The 24,266-nt window shown below is 41.0% G+C and overlaps 1 protein-coding gene across 16 annotated transcripts in view; it reads left to right on the plus strand.

The window, feature by feature from the left end:
• The window catches only part of FARS2 (phenylalanyl-tRNA synthetase 2, mitochondrial), a 715,905-nt gene that overhangs the window by 238,442 nt on the left and 453,197 nt on the right, over positions 1-24,266 (plus strand). The gene's annotated exons all lie outside the window — the stretch shown is intronic.

Consider the following 24,266-nt stretch of genomic DNA (forward strand, 5'->3'; position numbering starts at 1 on the left):
TAGTGAGAGTGGCTTGGAGCATCATACAATAGCCTGGGAGAGAAATGTTGAGAGCTTGAATTGTATCTGTGGCGGTAGGAATTCAAGGGAGGAAATAGATTCTGGAGACCTGAGGAAGTAGACCTGACAGGCCCCAGTGATCAACAGATAAAATGGGTGCTGTGAAGAGCCAAGGGTAGCAGAAGTTAAAAGACAGGCCCCTGACGTGCACCTGATCTTGTCACTCCCTGGATGTTTTGCTGGGGGACAAGGGAGCCATCCTGGGTAGGTCTCGTTGGAAATCCGCTTAACCGAGGATTAATTGCCTTGGTTTGAAAAACTCTTTTCCTTGAAGGATGCATAACAGAGTGAATTGTGGAGCACTAAAGCATCCTTTGCTTAATAATTTATTTAGATTTATTCATCACACATTTCTGCAAAGGCTATGAGGTAGTGACATGTATAGATAATAGATGTATCTGGATACAACAAAAATCTAGGGGCAGAAGATAAAAGGAAAATAAGTATAGGAAAATATAAAGCTGAGTTAAGGTTGCAACAAAGAAGTACACATTTATCTCAGTTGGTATAAGAAGACATAGATTTGGCCCTAGCTGCCTAATGGTAAAAAGGAAAGAGGGAAACATAAGTAATGAACATTATCCTACAGTGTCTACAAGATAGAAACATACCCACTTTTGCAGGGAAAGCACAATGTTCTTGACATAGAAAGTTGAGAGGAAAATCCCCCCTCATCCGCGAGGTACTGTGTCTTTAAAACAATTGAATTTCATAATGTTCTTTTTTACATTTCTTAGTCTTTTCTAACCACTGGGAGAGGATTTGATTTGCTCTGTTTAACGTATAATGAAGTTAATTGTGAAAGATCTCTACAACCCAAATCCACAGATTATTTCCAAATCCCATTTTCTGTCTTTTGCTAATTGTTCACTTGATGAGTCAGTACTTGCCTCTCTCGTGTGCCAGGTGCCCTGGATGGTACCGAAGTGTGTAGGACATTCTGATGGAGTTCACAGTCCCTGCGGGCACGCTCGGCATCAACACAGGCAAAGTGTGTTAAATGTAAGAGTTGGTTAAGAAGGTAACCGGCCAGGGGATCTAGCAAAGCAGAACCTGATCCACTGCTAGATGCAAGGTGCGACGTCAGATGTCTGTGAATGAAGATGCAGGCTGGAGGGGCCGAGGGAGCTTTGAGAAGGAGGAATGACCTTTCCTTTTCTTTTTTTTTAAATGAGAGCCTCAGTATTTTTATTACTTAGTTTATACACTAAATTGGAAACTTAGTCATTAGTTTATTCTTTTAACGAATTTTGAATTTTAGTATAGTCTTTAGAAACATCATGTCCCCTCCCCTAATTTTTGTTTTCCTTTTTTCCTTTTTTTTTTTTTTTACCCACGAAGAAGTATGCCTATGATTTTTATCAGTACCATTGTGGCTTACTAACCATGCCCTGCATTCCGTGGATCCATGCTTTTCTGCTGTCGCTCCTATATGCAGAACTCAGAATACTTATGTACTGACTTATGTTATTTTATTTCACATGGTTTGTACGGTTCTGAAAACATAAACACTTATTTTTCAAGGGATGATCTTTTAACAGTCAGGTCTTTCTTGTTATAATCTCTTTATAATCCTTGGATTCCCAAAGCTCTGAGGGTAAAATTCAAAACCCTTAGTTGCTGTGCTCTTTGGCCTCGTGCCTGCCATGGGTCTGGTCCTGACCACCTCTCTAGCTGTACCAAGTTCCCATCCCCCTGGCACCAGGCATTCCTGCCCAGGGGTGCACAAGTCCTTCCTGCTCAGATCGTCCTTCCTGCTGGCCTTTCAGATCGTCCTTCCTGCTCAGGCACGCACACGTCCTTCCTTGTGCTGGGGCTGCCCTGGCCCGGCAGAGGACCCCGTGGAACACTCTGGCACCTGCACACCCCTCCGTGGTGAGCATTGCCATTGCAGTGAAATGATTGTGATTATGTCTTTATTAAATGTGTCTGATTCTAGCCCCCTCCCAGCGCTGTAAGCACCTTGAGGACAAGGACCCTGTTGATGGATCGTTCACCATTGACTCGCGGCATCGTGTGGTGCCTGCTGCAGAGCTAGTGATCACAGATCCTTAGTTTTGAACCATGGTGTCATTGTGAGGTTCCCTTCTCTCGTCTTCATTCAAAACTGTCTTGGGTTTCCCTCGCTTGTTATTTGTTTCTGACCCTGTGGTTGGGTACCAAGCAGCTTTTTGATTTTAAATCTCTGCAGAAGATTCCAAAAAGCTACTCCAAAGATGACATAAGCCACTATTTGTTGCTTTTCAAAATAGACACACTTTTAGTGCCAGGGGATGATTTTTGAAGCTTGGGTGCGTGTTGGTCTCTGGGGAGCCAGTGGAAAAGGGCAGACTGTGTGAGACTGTTAGTCGACGAGTAATGTCTGATGTAGTTTACGGAGCAGTTTCAAAGCAGAGTAATGGGGGTAATCTCAGAAATTCTAAGCAGCCGAGTTGTAAAAGCATGGAGAGAGTGTTGCTTTTATGTCATTGACTTGAAATCAGAATGTTTCTCCCATCCTGCTCCCAGTTGGTTTTTATTACCTTAATATTCTGTGTCACGGAGGTTCTAAACATTTTTTGAATAAAATTCTAAAGAGATGGAAAAATTGCTGCTTTCTAATTTCATTGCCTTAATTATAGGGCATTGAAAATGCAAAAACCAGGGGTAATGTGGGACCGTGGAAAGAGCCTTAGCCTCAGCATCAGGATACCTGGAGAATCGTTGTGGTTTTACAGCTGACTGATAACTCCCTGGCCGACTGTGTGAATGGAGGGGATCCTTTGACACCTCCATGTCTCTGTTTCCTCATCTATTAAAGGAAGAGATTAAAGATGACATTTAAAATTGTAGTCTCCATTTACACTTACCTACATGCATCAGATTTTGTTCATTTAACAAATATTCTTTGCATGCCTGCTCTGTGCCCACTACTCTAGGTCCTTGAGACGCAGCAGAGCGCAAGCAAACAAACCTCGCCCTGCTGGTCCTTGTGTTCTAGGGGCATTTGGAGGGTTTAATAGCATTTAGCTAGTACCAGCTTATTATGGTTCTGTGTGATGGGAGGATATGGTCAGTGAAGAGAGGGCAGAGTCACTGGCCAGGCAGAACTTGAAAAGTCAGCTTCATCCTACTTTGGCTGGCTGGTGGAAATCTACCTGTCTGCCCCCCGCTCCCCGGGCATTTCTCAGAGTGCTTGACGGAAGGGTCAGCAGGGAGGACAGGATGTTCCTAGTCCCGGGCCCTATTTACCCCCATTTCCTGGCAAGAGTACTACCGCACAACGGCGAGGAAGGGAGGCTGACGGTAGCCCAGCAGCCTTGGCCTGGGCGTTGGTATGAGGCTTTCCCACTGTTTGACTTCATTTCCAGTTTTAACACTCCAAAAGCTCGGTGATCCTCTACTGTCTGCAAGACAAACCATAAACACTTGCTTTTCCAAGGAGGCTTCGAACCACCCTCCTCACCTTCCCTTACGTGTGCCCTTGGCAGTGGACAGATGGGCGCTCAGTGTCCCCCAGCACTGAGGTACGTGCTCCCCGGCTGACTGGTATTGATCGTCTTACCTTCTGTGCCTAACGCGAGGCGGGCACATACCAGGTACAAGAAGCTGTTTGTTGAGCTGTCTGTGGGCATGTTCTCCTGCGATATTTACATAGTTTACCTTTTGGTATGGTTATTTAAGGAATTTTTTTTTTTTTTTCACTTTCTAGATCTGAGCTTCTTGACAGAAGCTTGTGTTTGTTTTATTTATTTATTTTTTAATCCCCTGAAGCACCTGGTTCCTGGACTCACTGAATATTTAATGACCTGAAATAAACAGAATTGAATTCTTAGAAGGATAGTTGAATTTGAGAGGTGGAAATGAGCATATGGTTTCCTTTCCTGTTTCTCTGGGGGGAAACTGAGTCAAAGAAAAATAAATAACTCATGAGTTGATGTCTCAGCCAAGGCTAAAAATTGGGTGGGGGGTAGTGTATCTGAGAGATCAGAAATTAAGCAGTAAAAGAGCATTATAATTTTAAAAGCTTCCAAATCTCTCTCTTTAGAAGTGTTTCCTACTTTTCACCCTCAGATCTGTTGTACACATTATGCTTTGTTTGCTGCAAAAGCCTCCAGCTACTGAGTGGATTGGCTCTGGCATCAGTGAAGTCCCCGATTTAAGGTGGAGATGAGACATGGATCATTCTGGCATGGCTTCCTCGTGGCTCTCATGGATCCTCCGCCCGTGGCTCTGCTGTGTGGGCCATGATCAGCTCCAGGGTGCAGCTTGTGCGTCTCTTTCTGCTGCCAATGCCCCTGGCTGCCTTCCCCTTGGCTCTGGCTGGCCCGACTGCCTTCTGCTCCTCGGGTCTGTCTACATTTAGTCCCTTGCAATCACTTAGAGTGCGAGCTGCCCAGGGATGGAAATGCGGTACTGGCTTGGTGGGAAGCGGGTTTGGGCAAGAATTGGCTGCATGGTGTTTAACATACCTGAGGCCCTGTCATGGCTGGGGATGTAAGAAGCCGAGGCTGGCTGGCAAAACTGGCCTTCCTGCCCAGGGCCGTGGAGCCCTATTCTCTGGAAAGGGGAGCACTCTCCGGCTCTTTGGCCAGCCAGCCCAAGGCCCTCTGTGGTCTAGAATGTCACATGAATCCACTAGTGGAAAGACCTGGAGATGACCCTGGGTATCCCTTCACACACTGCCCCCCCGCACTACGCTCCCAAATAATGGCTAATAATAGTGAATTAATAGCATAAAATCAGGATCTTGCTTTCCATGTGGAGATCAGACCCATGAGCCCTGCGCAGTTGTATAACCCACCCAGTATTCATGGATAATGGTGAGGCCGGCACTTCCGACCAGAAGCCTGCCAAGTGAGGACATTTTTATTGTTTTTTCTACCTTGTCAAAATATCTGTTGTTTCCTATTCCTAAGAATGGCAGGGAGTAAAAATTATTTATTTCCCTTGATATTTTTCATTTCAAGAATCAACATGGGCAGATTTATAGTGTTCACAAACATGCTGGTAGCAATTTGATTGCAGGAAGAATGAAATTTCGCTTAGGCAAGTGCAAATTTATCTGTTGTGGCGAGAAGGGCCCTGCCTGTATAAATGGTACAATTCTATCCCGAAGATAAATTTTAACAGAGATGGTGGTAGTGGTTTTTATTCTTCTTTGGTTCTCTCAGATGCAGTAGTTTAAACATTAGAGAATGAAATATATTAATTTGGTTACATGGGCTCTTTCAGCTGGATGTGTTGTTCTGTAAAACTTTTGCATTGACTCACCACCCATAATATTTCACAGAACTCGTGGAACCTGGTCCGTGTGGGCAGCTTTGAGGATAATAGGAGTCCTCTGAGAATAGTCAGTTGACGGGTCTGTTTCGTCGCCCCACACTACTTCCAAGAAAAAGAAATGAATTAGTTTTAAATTTTCCTGGAAATCATGCCTCTTGGGTACTTCAGAAGCAAATTTGAATTTAGGCAATCTGATTAACCTTTAGCTCAAAATGTTGGTATTTCAACAACTCTTTAAGATAGAGACAGTTGCTAGGGGTTGCCTCAAACTTACTTCAAGATACTTCATCTCTGAAAACCAATTTATGATCTTTTATTTGATCCCCAGTATACTGAGATGTTGCTTTTGTAGCTGATCTTCTATCACTTTAGCTCTAGTTTTATTTGAGCTTCTTTTCTCTTCTGTGTTCTTGGCTCACGGTGACCCAGGCACCTTTCCAGATGAGAGTGGGCAATACCCAATTGCATGCTACCCATGTGGGTGTGCCCAGAGCATACTGTTCACAGGGCCCAGGAAGGACATCCATCTGTACCCAAAGGGCCTTGGCTTTTGGATGGTAGGGAGGATCCTTGCCACTTCCTTTACTCTTTTTTATGTTTTTGAAGATTTTTTTTTCTTTTTACTAAAGTTTATTAACTCCACAGTTTAAAGAGTCAAATAGTTCTACAAGTTTTAGTATAAACCCCAACCATCCCTCTTGTGCATTTCCTCTTCCTACCCCTTCTCTCCCTGCATTCCCATTTCCTCTTCTCTAGAGGCCATGTTTCAACTCTTAGAGCTGATTCTCTGACATTACTCTAAGTTAACACACTCACACTGCTGCTTCTTGATTTCTTTTCATTTTAAACATTCTCTTTTAACTATGCAGTGTCCACCCTAACACTAAAACAGGTGCCCTTTGCATCTTCCAAACTCGTCTGTAGTTAGAATATAATTTAGAATACATTAGTACTCTGTGTTAGGTTATTTTGATTATCTAAATGCTATCCAGAGGTGAAATAGTAAACTATGATTATCTTTAAAAAACAAAAAAACAAAAAAATCTTTCCACCTATTTCTTCCCTCCTAATCCTTTGCCTTGGGCAACCACTAGTTCTCTGTTCGTCATATCTGTGAGCTTGTTTTTTGGGGTTTTGGTTTTTTTGATTCCACATATAAGAGAGATCATATGGTATTTGTCTTTCTCTGTCTGACTCATTTCATTTAGCATAATGCCCTCAAGGTCCATTCATTTTGTCACAAATGACAAGATTTCATTCTTTTTTTTACAGCTGAATAATATTCCCGTGTGTGTGTGTGTGTGTGTGTGTGTGTGTGTAACACATACTATAATTTCCTTATCCATTCGTCAGTCGATGGGCACTTAGGGTGTTTCCCTATCTGTACAGGCATCTTGTTGTCTGTCTTTGCCATCCTCTCGGAAATGCCGTATACTTCTCTTTTGTATGGGATATACTGCTTCCTGTATCCTCCTAGGTATTATATTATTCAAAGGTTCAGTTAGAAGGGACAGAAACCACACTAGCCAATTAAACAAAAATAGAGATTAGGTGCCTTCCAATCTATTGGAAGTACCAGAGGAGTAGGCTTGAGGCTGGGCCTCCAGGAATGTCCCAGAACCACGCAGCTGCCCTGACCTGCAAAGGGTACTGTATCATCTGCGACATTGGGTGGGAAGGAGTCGGGAGGCCACCCCTGGGACTGTGCACTTTAAGAATCTTCTGCTGTAGCCTTAGTCCAAAGATCAGAACCTGTCACAGCTACTGTCTCTTAATATCCTTGAAGGTGAAGACAGCAATGCATTGGAACACTTGCAGGAAAACCCACTAGTCCCCCTGCCATGATGGCAGTATAGAGAGCCAAGCCGCAGAAGGATCACCTCCACTTCCGTGTCCCATCTTATTGGAGTGCACCTAATTGGAGGAACCTAATTTACTCAAAGAACCCAGTGGTGTGGGAGGCCAGGAAGTGTAGTGTTCAGCTTTCCAGCCTCTGGTGTACAAAAAAATACATACAAGTAGATAGGACTGCTGACTGCCATTGCACAGTAAACACCACACCGGGGCTGTGTGTGTGTGTTCTCTTGTTTTCTCCAGTGCCCTTCCAAGAAGGAGCATGGGAAGCAGTTGCCCTGAGTCCTTACATGTCTGAAAGTCATTTACTCTGTCCTCATGTTTGCCGTCATTCGTGTCAAGGTATAACTTCTGTGAAAGTCTTTTAGAATGAAAGTCTTTTAGAATGATAAAGCATGTCTTACAGGTTCTAGTGTTCTGTTTAGAATGCTGAAGACATTTTAATTCCTGATCATTTATTTGCCACCATTTTTTTTCCTCCCTGGGACTTAGATTTTTTTAAAAAGTTGTATTGAGGAATAATTTCCATGACATAAACTTACCTACTGCAAATATACAATTCGAGGGTTTGTTTAGTCAATTTATAGAGTTTTGCAACCATCACTATCATCAGCTTTTAGTGCATTTCTATCATCCCCAAAAGTTTCCTCACACCTATTTGCAGCCAGCCATCATTCCTACACCCACAGCCCCAGGCAACCAGTGTTCTACTTTCTGTCTCTATAGATTTGTTTTTTCTAGACATCTCATATAAATAGAATCATGTAGCCTTTTGCATGGGGCATCTTTCACTCCATGTGTTTTGCAGTTCATCCTGTTAGCACATCTCAGTAGTTTGTTCCTTAGTGTTGTTGATTAGTATTGTGTGTGTTTTATTTATCCACTCACCAGTTGGTGGACATTTAGGTTATTTTCAATTGGGGGCTGTTATGAATAAAGCTTCTGTGAACTTTCATGTACAAGTTTTTGTGGGGACAGATTATTTCATTTCTTTTCTGTAGATACCCAGGAGTAGAATTGCTGGGTTGTATGTGAGCTCATGATTTACCTTTTTAAAAAAAAAATTCAACTTAATTACTGTATACTGTATTATTAGTTTCAGAGATAGGATTTAGCGATTCATCAGTTGCCTACAACACGTGGTGCATGATTTACTTTTGATGAAACTGCCTGCTGGTTTCCAGAAGTGACGATGTCATTTTATGACTCCACCAACAATGTCTGAGGATTCCAGTTTTTCTACATCCTCACCAACATTTTGTACTTTTTGATAATAGTTGTTTCAGTGGATGTGGAAAGGGATCTCACTATAGATTTAATTTATATTTTTCTCATGAATAATGACATTTAGCATCCTTTAATAGTGTGTATTAGCCATTTATAAATTTTCTGTGGTGAAATGTTTATTCTAATATTTTGCCCATTTTTAATTGGGTTGTTTGTCTTATTATTTAGTTGTTAAAGTTCTTTATATAGTCTGAATATAAGATCTTTATCTTACCTATGACTTGCATATGTTTTTTTCTTAGTCTGTGGCTTGTCTTTTTATTTTCTTAGTGGTATCTTTTGAAGTGGAATAGTTTTAAATTTTAGTAAAATCCAGTTTATCATTTTTTTTCTTCTGTGGATCATGCTTTTGGTGTTCCTAAAACTCTTTGTACCTAAAAACTCTTTGATTAATTCAAGTCATGAAGATTTTCTCTCATATTTTCTTCTAGAAGTTTATTGTTTTATTTCTTTCACCTAGGTGTGTGATGGTCTATTTTGATGTAAATTTTATATATGAAGATCCTAAATTCATTTCTTTGAATGTGACTACCCATTTGTCTGGAACTATTTATTGAGAACACTGTTCCTTCTTTACTCTATTGCCTTCATATCTCTGTTAAAAAACAAATTCAGTACCATGCAGTCTTGATTATTGTGGTCGAATAGCATGTTTGAAATTCGGTAGTAAAAGTTCTCAAACTTTGTTCTGTTTTTCAAAATTATTTTCACCACTTTAACTCCTTTGTATTTCAATATAAATTTTAGAATAAGCTTGTCAATTTTACACAAAAAAAAATCTGGCAGGATTTTGATAGGAATTGCATTGAATCTGTACATCATCTTGAAGAAAATTGCATGGCGTGTCTCTCCATTTATTTGGGTCAGAGATCGCCAAACCCTTTCTTAAAGGAGCAGGTGGGAAGCAGTTTATTCTTTTGGGCCATTTAGTCTCAGCCACGTCTGCTCAACTCTGCCTTTGTAGCGGGAGATTCATAGGGACAGTGAGCTGCCTGTGCCCCAGTAACACCTTATATACAAAAACAGGAGGCTGGACTATTGACCGGAGGTTGTGGACCTCTGACTTGATCATGTTTAATTTCTCTCACACTTCTCAGGAGTGTTTTGTAGTTTTCAGTGGACAGTCGTGTACTTATTTTATGAAATTTATTTTTAGATATCTTATTCTTAATGGTATTGTGAATGGAATTGCTTTCTTAATTTCATTCTCAGATTATTTATTGCTAGTAAATAGAAATCTGATGGGTTTTTCTGTATTGATCTTGTATTCTTTAACCTTGCTAAACTGGTTTATTGGTTCTAGAGGTTCTGTAGATTCCTAGGACTTTTTAGGAACCTTCTTTTGGCCCCATGTTGTGAAATTTCACATTCTATACCTTGGGCTGGATCCACTTACAGCCATTGTGTTGAGCTGCCTTTCCCGTCATCTATAAGAAAACTAACAAATTCCTTTCTAGAGTTTAAAGCATTTATTTGTTGCTTGTCTTTGTAAGGAAATATAAAAGAGCACAGTTATGTTATTATGTCTCTGCTGAAAATATCATAGGAAAATTTACAACAATAATAGACATGATAAAACTTTAATAATACAGATTATCTGTAGATTCATTTCTTGTGCCTGTGGCATAAATACACAAATAGCATTTGCAGAGTATGGTTGCTTAGGTATGTGCTACTTATGAGCAGATTTGTTTTCTAAAAAAAATCTGGATTAAAGCATATCGCACATGCCATTTTTCTGTTGCTTCTGTACACGAAAACTGCTTTCCTGATTCTGCGCGGTGGAGTCCCCTAACAGCATGTTTCAACCCTAGATTGCTTTCATTTTTCTTTCAGTTTACATTACTGACTTCCTTCTTCCACTCCCTGTAATAATATCATATTAGGAAAGGCCTTTTTGAAGGGAAGGAATAGAGAAGACTTTAATAAGGGTAATAAGTTCATGCAACCATGTTAATACATTAAGGTAAAGGGGGTTTTGTAAGGTGTCCTAGTGTAGGGAATTCAGGCTGGGCACTGTGGAACGGTCCAAGATTCAGCCTCTGACCTGAAGCATACATACCCTGGTGGCTGTTCCCCATCTAATGTGAAGTGGTGTGATAGTAAATCCAGCTGTGTATATCTCTTGGAGGCTAACGTTAGCAGTTGTTGTTCATTTGTCCATTCATTAATTTATTAACCAATTTATTAATTTATTTAGCAGCACTTACTGAGCACCTGCTATGTGTTACTTCCTAACGCACAGAAAAGTTAGCTCTGTTAAGGGGTCAGGCTTCCGTCTGGGATAAGATAGAAATAGTTTCTTAATACCGCCATTCCACCAACCTTGAGAAATGGGCTATGACTCAGCAGATCAGCTGGGTGTTCAGCAGCTGGTTCCACCATATGTAGCGTCCCTCACTCCAGCAGACGGATAGGCATGACCTTGACCGTTTCTCAGGCCTGGGTCTTCCAAGTCCAAGGGTAGTCTGGGTGGAGTCATTGGGAGTTCTGGACCGTCTTCCAGTTTACCCCCAAATCTTCCTCCTTAGGGATGGATACATTATGGTGGAAAGAACCTCCTCTCTCTGGCTCTGCTGAACCTGCCATTTTGCTTTGTCACTTTGTCCCTTTTCCATTTCAAACATCCCTGCCCCACTTTATTTAATTGCCAATGATGAGAACATTCCTTCATAGTGTTCAGCTTTTTTCCCAACCTATTAGATATCCATTTTCCTCTTTGCTTCATAAGCTCTTGTAATACTGGGACCGTATGTGGTATTTTCAAGTAACTGAAATAGCAGCATCCTTTAGCTTTTCACAGTGCTTGAAAATGGTCAAAATGCACAGCAACCCCAAACCACAGAAAAGTACCTCTTTTGTAGATTCAGAAAAATAAACAAAAACAAAACAAACAACAACAAAAATACAACTTATTTTCAGGGAGGTCAGTGATTAATCATGTGTTTACGTGATTCAGCCTGAACAAACTGAAAATAACAAAATGGCCATTTTTCTATTAAGATGATGACATATCTTTTCTAGAGTTCTTTTTTTTTTTAATTTTTTTATTGTTATGTTAATCCCCATACATTACATCATTAGTTTTAGATGTAGTGTTCCATGATTCATTGTTTGTGCATAACACCCAGTGCTCCATGCAGAACGTGCCCTCCTCAATACCCATCACCAGGCTAACCCATCCTCCCACCCCCCTCCCCTCTAGAACCCTCAGTTTTCATAGTCCATCGTCTCTCATGGTTCGTCTACCCCTCCGATTTCCCTCCCTTCATTCTTCCCCTCCTGCTACCTTCTTCTTCTTCTTTTTTTTTTCTTAACATATATTGCATTATTTGTTTCAGAGGTACAGATCTGTGATTCAACAGTCTTGCACAATTCACAGCGCTTACCAGAGCACATACCCTCCCCAGTGTCTATCACCCAGTCACCCCATCCCTCCCACCCCACCCCCCACTCCAGCAACCCTCAGTTTGTTTCCTGAGATTAAGAATTCCTATATCAGTGAGGTCATATGATACATGTCTTTCTCTGTTTGACTTATTTCGCTCAGCATAATACCCTCCATTTCCATCCACATCGTTGCAAATGGCAAGATCTCATTCCTTCTGATGGCTATATAATATTCCATTGTATATATATACCACATCTTCTTTATCCATTCATCTGTCGATGGACATCTTGGCTCTTTCCACAGTTTGGCTATTGTGGACATTGCTGCTATAAACATCGGGGTGCATGTACCCCCCGTTTGGATCCCTACATTTGTATCTTTGGGGTAAATACCCAGTAGTGCAATTGCTGGTTCATATGGTAGCTCTATTTTCAACTTTTTGAGGAATCTCCATACTGTTTTGCAGAGTGGCTGCACCAGCTTGCATTCCCACCAACAGTGTAGGAGGGTTCCCCTTTCTCCACATCCCCGCCAACATCGGTTGTTTCCTGACTTGTTAATTTTAGCCATCCTGACTGGTGTGAGGTGGTATCTCGTTGAGGTTTTGATTTGGATTTCCCTGATGCCGAGCGATGTTGAGCACTTTTTCATGTGTCTGTTGGCCATTTGGATGTCTTCTTTGGAAAAATGTCTGTTCATGTCTTCCGCCCATTTCTTGATTGGATCATTTGTTCTTTGGGTGTTGAGTTTAATAAGTTCTTCATAGATTTTGGACACTAGCCCTTTATCTGATATGTCATTTGCAAATATCTTCTCCCATTCTGTTGGTTGTCTTTTGGTTTTGTTGACTGTTTCTTTTGCTGTGCAAAAGCTTTTTATCTTAATGAAGTCCCAATAGTTCATTTTTGCCCTTGCTTCCCTTGCCTTTGGCGATGTTTCTAGGAAGAAGTTGCTGCGGCTGAGCTCGAAGAGGTTGCTGCCTGTGTTCTCCTTTAGGATTTTGAGGGACTCCTGTCTCACATTTAGGTCTTTCAACCGTTTTGAGTCTATTTTTGTGTGTGGTGTAAGGAAATGGTCCAGTTTCATTCTTCTGCATGTGGCTGTTGAATTTTCCCAACACCATTTGTTGAAGAGACTATCTTTTTTCCATTGGACATTCTTTCCTGGTTTGTCAAAGATGAGTTGACCATAGAGTTGAGGGTCCATTTCTGGGCTCTTGATTCTGTTCCATTGATCTATGTGTCTGTTTTTATGCCGGTACCATACTGTCTTGATGATGACAGCTTTGTAGTAGAGCTGGAAGTCCGGAATTGTGATGCCGCCAGCTTTGCTTTTCTTTTTCAACATTCCTTTGGCTATTCAGGGTCTTTTCTGGTTCCATACAAATTTTAGGATTATTTGTTCCATTTCTTTGAAAAAAGTGGATGGTATTTTGATGGGGATTGCATTGAATATGTAGATTGCTCTAGGTAGCATTGACATCTTCACAATATTTGTTCTTCCAATCCATGGGCATGGAACATTTTCCATTTCTTTGTGTCTTCCTCAATTTCTTTCATGAGTATGTTATGGTTTTCTGAGTACAGATTCTTTGCCTCTTTGGTTAGATTTATTCCTAGGTATCTTATGGTTTTGGGTGCGATTGTAAATAGGATCAACTCCTTAATTTCTCTTTCTACTGTCTTGTTGTTGGTGTATAGGAATGCCACTGATTTCTGTGCATTGATTTTATATCCTGCCACTTTACTGAATTCCTGTATGAGTTCTAGCAGTTTTGGGGTGGAGTCTTTTGGGTTTTCCACATAAAGTATCATATCATCTGCAAAGAGTGAGAGTTTGACTTCTTCTTTGCCGATTTGGATGCCTTTTATTTCTTTTTGTTGTCTGATTGCTGTGGCTAGGACTTCTAATACTATGTTGAATAGCAGTGGTGATAGTGGACATCTCTGCCGTGTTCCTGACCTTAGGGAGAAAGCTCTCAGTTTTTCCCCATTGAGAATGATATTCGCTGTGGGTTTTTCATAGATGGCTTTTATGATATTGAGGTATGTACCCTCTCTCCCTATACTCTGAAGAGTTTTGATCAAGAAAGGATGCTGTACTTTGTCAAATGCTTTTTCTGCATCTATTGAGAGGATCATTTGGTTCTTGTTCTTTCTGCCGCCGGGAGGGTGGCGCGCCATGATCGTATAGTGGTTAGTACTCTGCGTTGTGTGGTTCTTGTTCTTTCTTTTATTAGGTACTGTATCACATTGATTGATTTGCAGATGTTGAACCAACCTTGCAGCCCAGGGAGAAATCCCACTTGGTCGTGGTGAATAATCCTTTTAATGTACTGTTGGATCCTATTGGATAGTATTTTGGTGAGAATTTTTGCTTCCATGTTCATCAAGGATATTGGTCTGTAGTTCTCCTTTTTGATGGGGTCTTTGTCTGGTTTGGGGATCAAATAATGGTGGACTCACAAAACGAGTTTGGAAGTTTTCCTTCCATTTCTATTTTTTGGAACAGTTTCAGAAGAATAGGTATTAATTCTTCTTTAAATGTTTGGTAGAATTCCCCTGGGAAGCCATCTGGCCCTGGGCTTTTGTTTTTTGGGAGATTTTTGATGACTGCTGCAATTTCCATAGTGGTTATAGGTCTGTTCAGGTTTTCTATTTCTTCCTGGTTCAGTTTTGGTAGTTGATAGAGCTCTAGGAATGCATCCATTTCTTCCAGATTATCTAATTTGCTGGCATATAGTTGCTCATAATATGTTGTTATAATTGTTTGTATTTCTTTGGTGTTGGTTGTAATCTCTCCTCTTTAATTCATTATTTTATTCATTTGAGTCATTTCTCTTTTCTTTTTGATAGGTCTGGCCAGGGGTTTATCAATCTTGTTAATTCTTTCAAAGAACCAACTCCTAGTTTCGTTGATCTGTTCTACTGTTCTTTTTTTTCTATTCCATTGATTTTTGCTCTGATCTTTATTATTTCTCTTCTCCTGCTGGGCTTAGGCTTTATTTGCTTTTCTTTCTCCAGTTCCTTTAGGTGTAGGGTTAGGTTGTGTGCTTGAGACCTTTCTTGTTTCTTGAGAAAGGCTTGTATTGCCATATACTTTCCTCTTAGGACTGCCTTTGCTGCATCCCAAAGATTTTGAACAGTTGTGTTTTCATTTTCATTGGTTTTCATGAATTTTTTAAATTCTTCTTTAATTTCCTGGTTGACCCATTCATTCTTTAGTAGGATGCTCTTTAGCCTCCATGTATTTGAGTTCTTTCCAACTTTCCTCTTGTGATTGAGTTCTAGTTTCAAAGCACTGTGGTCTGAAAATATGCAGGGAATGATCCCAGTCTTTTGGTACCGGTTGAGACCTGATTTATGACCTAGGATGTGATCTATTCTGGAGAATGTTCCATGGGCACTAGAGAAGAATGTGTATTCTGTTGCTTTGGGATGGAATGTTCTGAATATATCTGTGAAGTCCATTTGGTCCAGTGTGTCATTTAAAGTCTTTATTTCCTTTTTTGCTTAGATGATCTGTCCATTTCAGTGAGGGGGGTTAAAGTGCCCCACTATTATTGTATTGTTGTCGATGTGTTTCTTTGCTTTTTTTATTAATTGGCTTATGTAATTGGCTGCTCCCATGTTAGGGGCATAGATATTTACAATTGTTAGATCATGTTGGACAGACCCTTTAAGTAGGATATAGTGTCCTTCCTCATCTCTTATTATAGTCTTTGGTTTAAAATCTAATTTGTTTGATATAAGGATTGCCACCCCAGCTTTCTTTTGGTGTCCATTAGCATGGTAAATGGTTTTCCATCACCTCACTTTCAATCTGGGGGGTGTCTTTGGGTCTAAAATGAGTCTCTTGCAGACAGCATATCAACAGGTCTTGTTTTTTTATCCAATCTGATAGCCTGTGTCTTTTGATTGGGGCATTTAGCCCATTTACATTCAGGGTAACTATTGAAAGATATGAATTTAGTGCCATTATATTGCCTGTAAGGTGACTGTTACTGTATATTGTCTGTGTTCCTTTCTGGTCTGTGTTACTCTTAGGCTCTCTCTTTGCTTAGAGGACCCCTTTCAAGATTTCTTGTAGGGCTGGTTTTGTGTTTGCAAATTCCTTTAGTTTTTGTTTGTCCTGGAAGCTTTTTATCTCACCTTCTATTTTCAGTGACACCCTAGCTGGTTGTAGTATTCTTGGCTGTATATTTTTCTCATTTAGTGCTCTGAATATATCATGCTCTGAATATATCATGAGTATATCATGCTCTGAATATATCTGGCCTGCCAGGCCTCTGTGGATAGGTCTGTTGCCAGTCTAATGTTTTTACCATTGTAGGTTACAGATCTCTTCTCCCGAGCTGCTTTCAGGATTTTCTCTTTGTCTCTGAGACTTGTAAGTTTTACTATTAGATGTTGGGGTGTTGACCTATTTTTATTAATTTTGAGAGGGGTTCTATGTGCCTCCTGGATTTTGATGCCTGTTTCCTTCCCCAAATTAGGGAAGTTCTCTGCTATAGTTTGTTCCAGTATACCTTCTGCCCCTGTCTCTCTTTCTTCTTCTGGGATCCCAATTATTCTAATACTGTTTCATCTTATGGTATCACTTATCTCTCGAATTCCTGCCCTTGTGATCCAGTAGTTTTTAGCTCTCTTTTTCTCAGCCTCTTTATTTTCCATCATTTGGTCTTCTGTATCACTAATTCCCTCTTCTGCCTCATTTACCCTAGCAGTTAGAGCCTCCATTTTTTATTGCACCTCATTAATAGCCTTTTTGATTTTGACTTGGTTAGATTTTAGTTCTTTTATTTCTCCAGAAAGGGTTTCTCTAATGTCTTCCATGCTTTTTTCAAGCCCAGCTAGTATCTTTAAAATCATCACTCTCAACTCTAGTTCCAACATCTTACTAATGTCCATATTGATTAGGTCCCTGGCAGTCGGTACTGCCTTTTGTTCTTTTTTTTGAGGTGATTTTTTCCGTCTGTCATTTCGTCCAGAGGAGAATAGATGAATGAGAGAACAAAATGCTAACAGGGTAACAACGTCCCCGGAAAATATACACTAAACAAATCAGAAGAGACCTGAAACCGTGGAAAAACAAAGGGAAAGAAAGAGAAAAGAAAAAAAAAGAAAAAGAAAAAGATAAAAACAAACAAATAAAAAGCAAAACAAAAAAACCAGAATATGATCAAATATGATCAGGCTGGTGCATAGATCAGTGCCACACACTAGATTTTGGGTGTATTTTTGTCTGTTAGAAGAAAGTGCCTCCCCAAATTTTAAAGCAAGTGAAAATTATATATGTACAAAAATAAGGGTTAATACAATGAAGGGATGGAATATGACTGTAAAGATGAAAATTATAAAAGATTTTATATAAGGAATTGATAAGATAAGAATTTGGTTGAAAAAAGAAAGAAGAGGATTTAAAAAAAAAAAGGAGAGAATGTGATCAGGCAGGAGAGTAGAACAAAACCATACACTAGAGATTTAGGGTATATTTTGATCTGTTAGAAGAAACTATCTCAAAATTTTAAAGAGAGAACACTTATATATATATGCCAAAAATATGGGTAACTACTATGAAGGGATAGAATATGACTCTAAAAATGAAAAATAAAAAAGATTTTTTAAAAAAGGGATTGATAAGATGATGGTTGAAAAAGGGAAAAAGAAAAATTAAAAAAAAAGAAAAAGTTAAAAATAAAAAAAATTAACTTTGAAAGACTAAACAATCATGGTAAAAAAGGCATGAATTCTATGTGCTGTATTCCCCTAGCGCTGGCGTTCTGCCGTTCTCATTGATCGGTAAACTTGATCTTGTCCGGCGGTTCTTGCTGATCTTCTGGGGGAGGGGCCTGTTGCCATGGTTCCCAAATGTCTTTGCCGGAGGCGGAATTGCCCCACCGTTACCAGGCCGGGCTAAGTAATCTGCTCGGGTTTGCTCTCGGGAGCTTTTGTTCCCTGCAAGCTTTCCGTACAGCTTTGGAGGCCAAGAGTGAAAATGGCGGCCTCCCAATCTCCGCCCCAGGAGCCAAGAACTCGGGGCCCCCCTCCTCAGTGAGCCCCCAGAGAAAAGCGGTCAGTCACTTCCGTCTCCCCGGTCTCCGGCCGCACTCCGTGCTCACTCGGCCTGTGACCGAGCATTTCTGTCTCTGGCACCTGACCCTGTATGGAGTCTCCAAACCCAGCAGATCCCTGTGGTGCGCTTCCGCGCCGCTCCTCCCGGGGAAGGAAGGTGAGTCTCCCTGGATCTGCTGCTTGTTGGGTCCCTGCTGGAGGAGCAGTGGCCCGACTGTGCTGCGGATCATGGTTTATGGCCACCCCGAGCTGAGAGCCCGCTCCTCTGCTCTGTCTCTGCTGCCGGCTTCCCCGCTCCGATACCTGGGAGCTCTGCTGCACTCAGGCACCCCTGGTCTTTCTGTGACCCCGAGGGTCCTGAGACCACACTGTCCTAGCGAGGGTTCCACCCCTGCTTAGCCACTGGAGCGATGTCCCTCAGTGGAGCCGACTTCTAAAAGTTCCGATTTTGTGCTCCGTGGCTCTATCACTTGCCAGAAGCAGCCAATGGAGGCCCCCTCCCCCGCCGTCTATCCTCCCGAATTTTGCCTCGGATTCACTTCTCCACACGTCCTACCTTCCAGAACGTGGTCACTTTTCTGTTCAGAGAGTTGCTGCTGTTCTTTTCTTCCATCTCCTGTTGAGTTTGTAGGTGTTCGGAATGGTTTGATTCCTATCCAGCTGAATTCCTGGGACCAGATGAAATTTAGATCTCCTACTCCTCTGCCGTCTTGCTCCTCCCCTCCTGTGGCTTAAGTTTTTTGACTGTATGAATTTAATAATGATTCTTTTCCCCAGGTGGTTACCTATTATTAACTAATCCTTAAATGGGTACTTTAAGATGGATGTAAAAATTTTACTGCAGTGGAAGAATTAGTTTTGAAGCTTCATAAGCCCTAATTTAGGGGCCCTTCCATTTCTGAGAAGTTCTTTGTGATCATTGCACAAGTCGTTTCTTATTATAATGCTGGAGAGTCCTTGAAATCACCTGTACCCACTTGTGAGCTAATAACATTTATCCAGGAGGGCTTTTTAGATGTTGAAGATACAGTTGATCTGAGATGGTAATCAAATATTCTTCGGTGATCCTTTTTCTCAGTCTTCTTTGCTAGATTCACTTCTTTCACCAGTTCATCAAAACATAAGTTTCTGGTATTGACAGTATTATTGTCCCACCACATGCTGCACGCTGTAGTTGAACAACCTAATCTTTTCCAGTAGCTTCCAGTCTCGCCTCTGGCGCCATCTAGCACATTCACTTAACCACCTCATAACCACCACCTGGCCAGGCTTTCTCATTTTCAGATGATGAGAGTGAGGTTGGCGACCTCCTTTTAGTTTGGAGACTGTGAATCTTCACATGGTGTTCTGGGCTCTTCCAATGAGATAGAATATACCAGAAGGAAAAAGGTAACCTCACTGCTCGAAGATAGTAGCTATCATCAAGTAAATATCACTTTCACCTTTTCTCCCTGCCTGCCTGCTAGTAAGCACGCGTCTCCAGATTGCCCTATGTGAGTTGCTTTATAACCACAGTGGCTTTTGAGGCCCACTTGGTCATGGGTGGTTTCTGTTTTCAAGATCGTGTCTGGTTTTTGGAGTCTGCTTCTCAGTGTGGAGTTGGCATCCATACTTGTTGCACTTACCATCTGTGTCTTTCCCTGGACTCTCACATCCTTGGGTGGGTTTCATCTTAGCTCCTCGTTCAGAGGGCATTGTCTTCATCCTCTAGGTACCCCTGGCACCTGGCACAGGGAGGGTCCTAAATATATGGGCCTGGTAATCCTGAAATATACAGTTAGTCTTACCTTAGTTAATTTTATGAAGTTTCTAAGAACTTGGTCAGTTTATTTGGGAAGCTGTGGTTTTTCATGGTTTCATGGTTAAAGAGCAGGGCTGTAGAGTCAACCTGCTCGGTCCTCATCTTGCTCTGTCCTGGCCATGGGGAAAATTTAGACCCCTGAGATAGCCTCTTTGCGCCTCAGTTTCCTTATTTGGTAAACTCAGCATGGTAATATTAATGGTTATCTCTTAGGATTCTTAAAAAGATTGTATGTGGAAAACAGTAGTTGTGGGCACAACTACCTTATGGTAAATGTTAGTTTGAAAATGATAATAATATTAGTAGTAGTGTTATTGTTATTATTAGTGTATTTCTCCAGACTTCTCCATTTCCTTATTTGTGAAATAAATGGGATTGCACTAAAAGATTATTTCTAAGATTTCTTACGCTTTTTTCTATGATTTTAGATATACATTTTGATGGTTATAAGTGTTCATTGCCTTAAGAAAGTTACCAAAAGGGAATAATAAGCCATGTTTCAAAACACTTGTTTTCTTAATATTGTGATTTACTTCAGAATTCCCTTAAATAGAATATATACTGATACAATGTTTTTCATCCACTTTCCTTATTGAGATACTGAGGCATATTAGGGCTGAAAGGGACCTGAGGGAGCATCTCGTCCATCCTCTGCAGGAAGTCTGTGATGTTGTCAACCCAGGATTTCTGGTCACGTGTTGTACACATCAAGATAAACTCCTTTAAGCACTGTAACCCTTAGTGTCAGCAACATCAAAGCCGATGATTTCTTAAGTGGTATTTCTCATCCGGCAATGCATTGAAAAATAATATTCTTAAGCTCTGAAAGACTGTACATCTGTTTCCGAAGTTAGATTAATATTTCAGAACATGCCAGTTAAATCTTTTTTTTTTCCCCTGGCTGGTAATAGAAAAAAAATTTTTTTTAGCTATATAATGAAAGGAGAATTTGTGTGATGGTGAAGTAATGTTGTATCTTATTATAAAAACTGAATTCCTTTCATATTCTCATCAAGAATTTCGTATTTAAAGGGAGAACTATTTAAGGATAATCCATAACATTATAGAAAGAAATTCATTTTCTAAAATATAGTTTGACCAGAAATCTTTAAATCTATGTCAAAGGGGGCCATTTCATTCATGAAATCGAATGACGTTACTTTGAGCACTAGTGTTTTGATCTTTGATCTTTTTTCTATGTCAACAGAATAGATTATAGATTCCCTGCATAACCTGTAAACCATTTCATTTCCTAACAATTAGCAAATTATTCACACTTTACAGAAGAATGGTACGCCTGAGACGCTACAGTCAGTTCCTGTTCTTATACAAATGGATTGGAGAGAAATCCCGAGATAAGAATGAAAAGATAATTTCATTCGTCTTTAGAGGGTAATGTGTGGAGATGACTCTTGTAGTCCATCCCTGGTTCAGAATGATGAAAGTGAAGGATTTCTGTATCTTTCAGCTATTGTATGCCAGGAAAAATATGAAAATAATGTCTTCCTGACAATCTCACTTTGCTGCATTCTGGTCATTTCAAGTCTGATAGGACTCTTGTCCTTGAAAAGGGCCAGAGAGCTGTGTGAATCCCTTACACAAATGTCATGACAGAAACCCATCTTTAGCCATTTGCTCCTTCCACTCTGACCATTTCTGGGGGGCACTCGGGGGCAGCCCCACGGTCAGCTACCCACCCAGCAGCTGTGTGGCTTTCCTGCCTGGGCCATCTCCACCCACTGGCCCACTGAAGCTCCTTCCTGCGCAGAGCTGTATTCCGCCAGAGCCCACTCTGTCCACACCAGCTCCTAGCCCAACCGCTCCTCCTCCTCACCTCTCTGATCCTCACGCACACTTCAGACCCTCCTCTGCTCTGCGTCCCTCCTGGCATCAGCTGAAGAGACTCAGGGGCGGGGGCGATGAGTAGCTAATCTTGCCGCTGGATACTTTCTTGCCCTTCTCCCTAGACAGCTGCACAGGGCTGAGAAAACCCCTTTTTCCCGCTCCAGCATGTCAGAATCCAGCAGCTCACTGTTAATTGCCTCTGTAGCAACTCACAGACCATCTGCCGGCTCTGGAATTTGGCCCTGGTGTTCCTTACTGGAGCAGGGTTTCTGTCAGTGACACTGACTCAGTTCAAGGGTAAACTGATGATGTTCCATTAGAAATTAAAGGTGATAGAAAAATTTGTGGTCTTTGCTTCTAAAAAGATGAGACTTGGGTTTGGAGGTGGAAATACTTAACAGAGCTTTCACAATTTTGATTTTTCTTTAAAGGCCCTAGATTCCATGATCAACAGCTTTTTTTGAGTCTGAGTCCAGTCTTCTCAGAATTTGATTCTACCCAGTGTTCATCACTATAGCCTCAGGGTTAATTTTGGGGGTTTAGGATTCAGATGGCTTGGATTTGAAATCTGGCTTTGTTACTTGTCAGTTGGATGACCTCCCACAAGGTACCCATTCTCTGTATCTCATTCTCCTCATCTCAGAAATGGGAATAATATTGGTACTGACCCTGAGGAGTTCTAAAAATTAATGAATGTTACAGGGAGAGCACTGAGAATAGTTGCTGCCACAGAAAAACAGTTCAATGAATATTAGATTTTAATATAATATTATTTACTTTTATTATTACCAACACTTTTCCAGAAGGTTCTTTATTCTTTGAATAAAGAAGCAGGATCTCTTCAGAAGCTCTCAGCTGAACTTGTATTTGTAGTTGTTTTAAGGGTCATTTACATAATGGAGAAAAGGATGAAACTTTTCCTTTCTCATCTGTATAATTTTTAGTTTATTGTGATAACTAATAAGTAAATCTAGGCTCAAAAGTAGATTTGTTCTATACAGTGTTATGGAGGATGGGTCTGGGTTTATTCAAACTAACCTCAGAAATGAAGTTGGAAACTAACTAGTGCTGTGAATGTTAAAAATTCCAAGAAAAAAAAAAAGGCTTTCTTTTTCATCTGACTTATCTAGAAAACAGAGCAATTCACTAAGATCCTATTGATACTCTGCTTTTTTCCCTTCTTGTCCTGGAAGAATGTGAGCAGAAAGTAAGATATCCCTTTTCTTATCCTTTCAATGTTTGCTCACGATGCAAAGTTGAGCACCGTGAATTTTTCTGGACCTTTCTCACTCTGCTGTAAATAAGCTTAGGTGCCTTTGAGTCATCTTGGTGTAAGGCTATTCCATTTATAACAGCCAGCCTATTGTTATCTGTTTCTCTTCCTCCTCCCTTGCACCTTTCTTCCTGCTCTTTCTTATCAGTAAATGCCTTCTAAGCGAGAGTGTAAGAATTCTTAACAATAAGTGAACCCCAATGACAGGATTTCAGACACTGAGAGACTGACCTAGAAGCAGCAGTAGAGGGCGCTCGGCCCCTCATTTCATAATAATGGAGCCTGCACCAAACGTCTTTCATTTGAGGAGCTAAAAATGAATTGCACATATTAATTAAGTCTTGCGGAGACCTTGTTCAGTGATCCAGTGCTAAGTGCCTAAAATAAGTAGATCTTATTTTAATCTTGGGGAAACTGGGTATAAGAGGGAATTTCCTAAGACTCCAGAGGAAGAGTCAGAATTTCACTAATGATCCGGGAATCTTTCTCTTGCTTTTCCCTCCTGTGGCCAGTATCCCAAATGTTCCTTCATTTAGGAAGAGCCAAAGGGAAAACCCAGGAGTTTTAATTTTCTCTTGAGTATTGCCTTTAATGCAAGATATATGAGATGCATGCATTAAATAAATCAGTTAGGCACAACACTGTACCACCAGGGATTCAAAATTAATCCTTTTTGTTAAGATGGTTATTCTAGTGGCTCTTTGCTTTTGGCCAACAAAGACCCTTAAAACATGGAAAATGAAAAATAAATAGCATTCCTGGAATCTGTGCACGCAGATCATATTACGTGTGATCTTGTTCGCTCCTATTATGTGGTGATTAGAGCAGGGCTTCAATCAGCTGGAGGATTCCCCAAGGCAAGGTCTTGTCCCACCAGTGCACATGGCGTGCCCTGTCTGACACCATGGGGACTTGAGAATTGAGCCCAGGGAAGCTGCAGTGTGGTGCAGCAGATGAGCACCAGTGGTTGCCATGGAGATCACTAATACTGCTGAAACTCAAAGAAAGGGCACTTGCCGCAGCTCAGGAGCCTGCCTGAAAATGAATGAGAAACAAGCGGAATTTAGAATAGGCCCTCAGCTAGTTGTCCCACATGGAGTTTTAATTTCCTTTCCTTTCCTCTTCCTTTTCCTCTTTCAAAGAGTAGATTGAAAGCAAGGCTGTGTTCTAAAGCATGCTCAGGCCCCTCCGACCTCATCACAGCCTGGCATATCCTTGGAAGATATGTATATTAATGATGGTGCATGACTAATAGGATTGGGGGTGGGGGCCCGGGCGAGGCGCGCGCTGGCCCTTCTGGAGCCCATGTGCCGCTTGTCACTGGGGTTTAGTAGGCACCTTGGGATTTGTCTGCAGCATATGCACTGGTGTTAATGATTGAAAAATTACCACAACAATTAGTCACGGATCGCTAAA

This window comes from Phoca vitulina, unplaced genomic scaffold, assembly GCF_004348235.1.
Source record: "Phoca vitulina isolate PV1807 unplaced genomic scaffold, GSC_HSeal_1.0 scaffold31, whole genome shotgun sequence".
Classification (NCBI taxonomy): domain Eukaryota; kingdom Metazoa; phylum Chordata; class Mammalia; order Carnivora; family Phocidae; genus Phoca; species Phoca vitulina.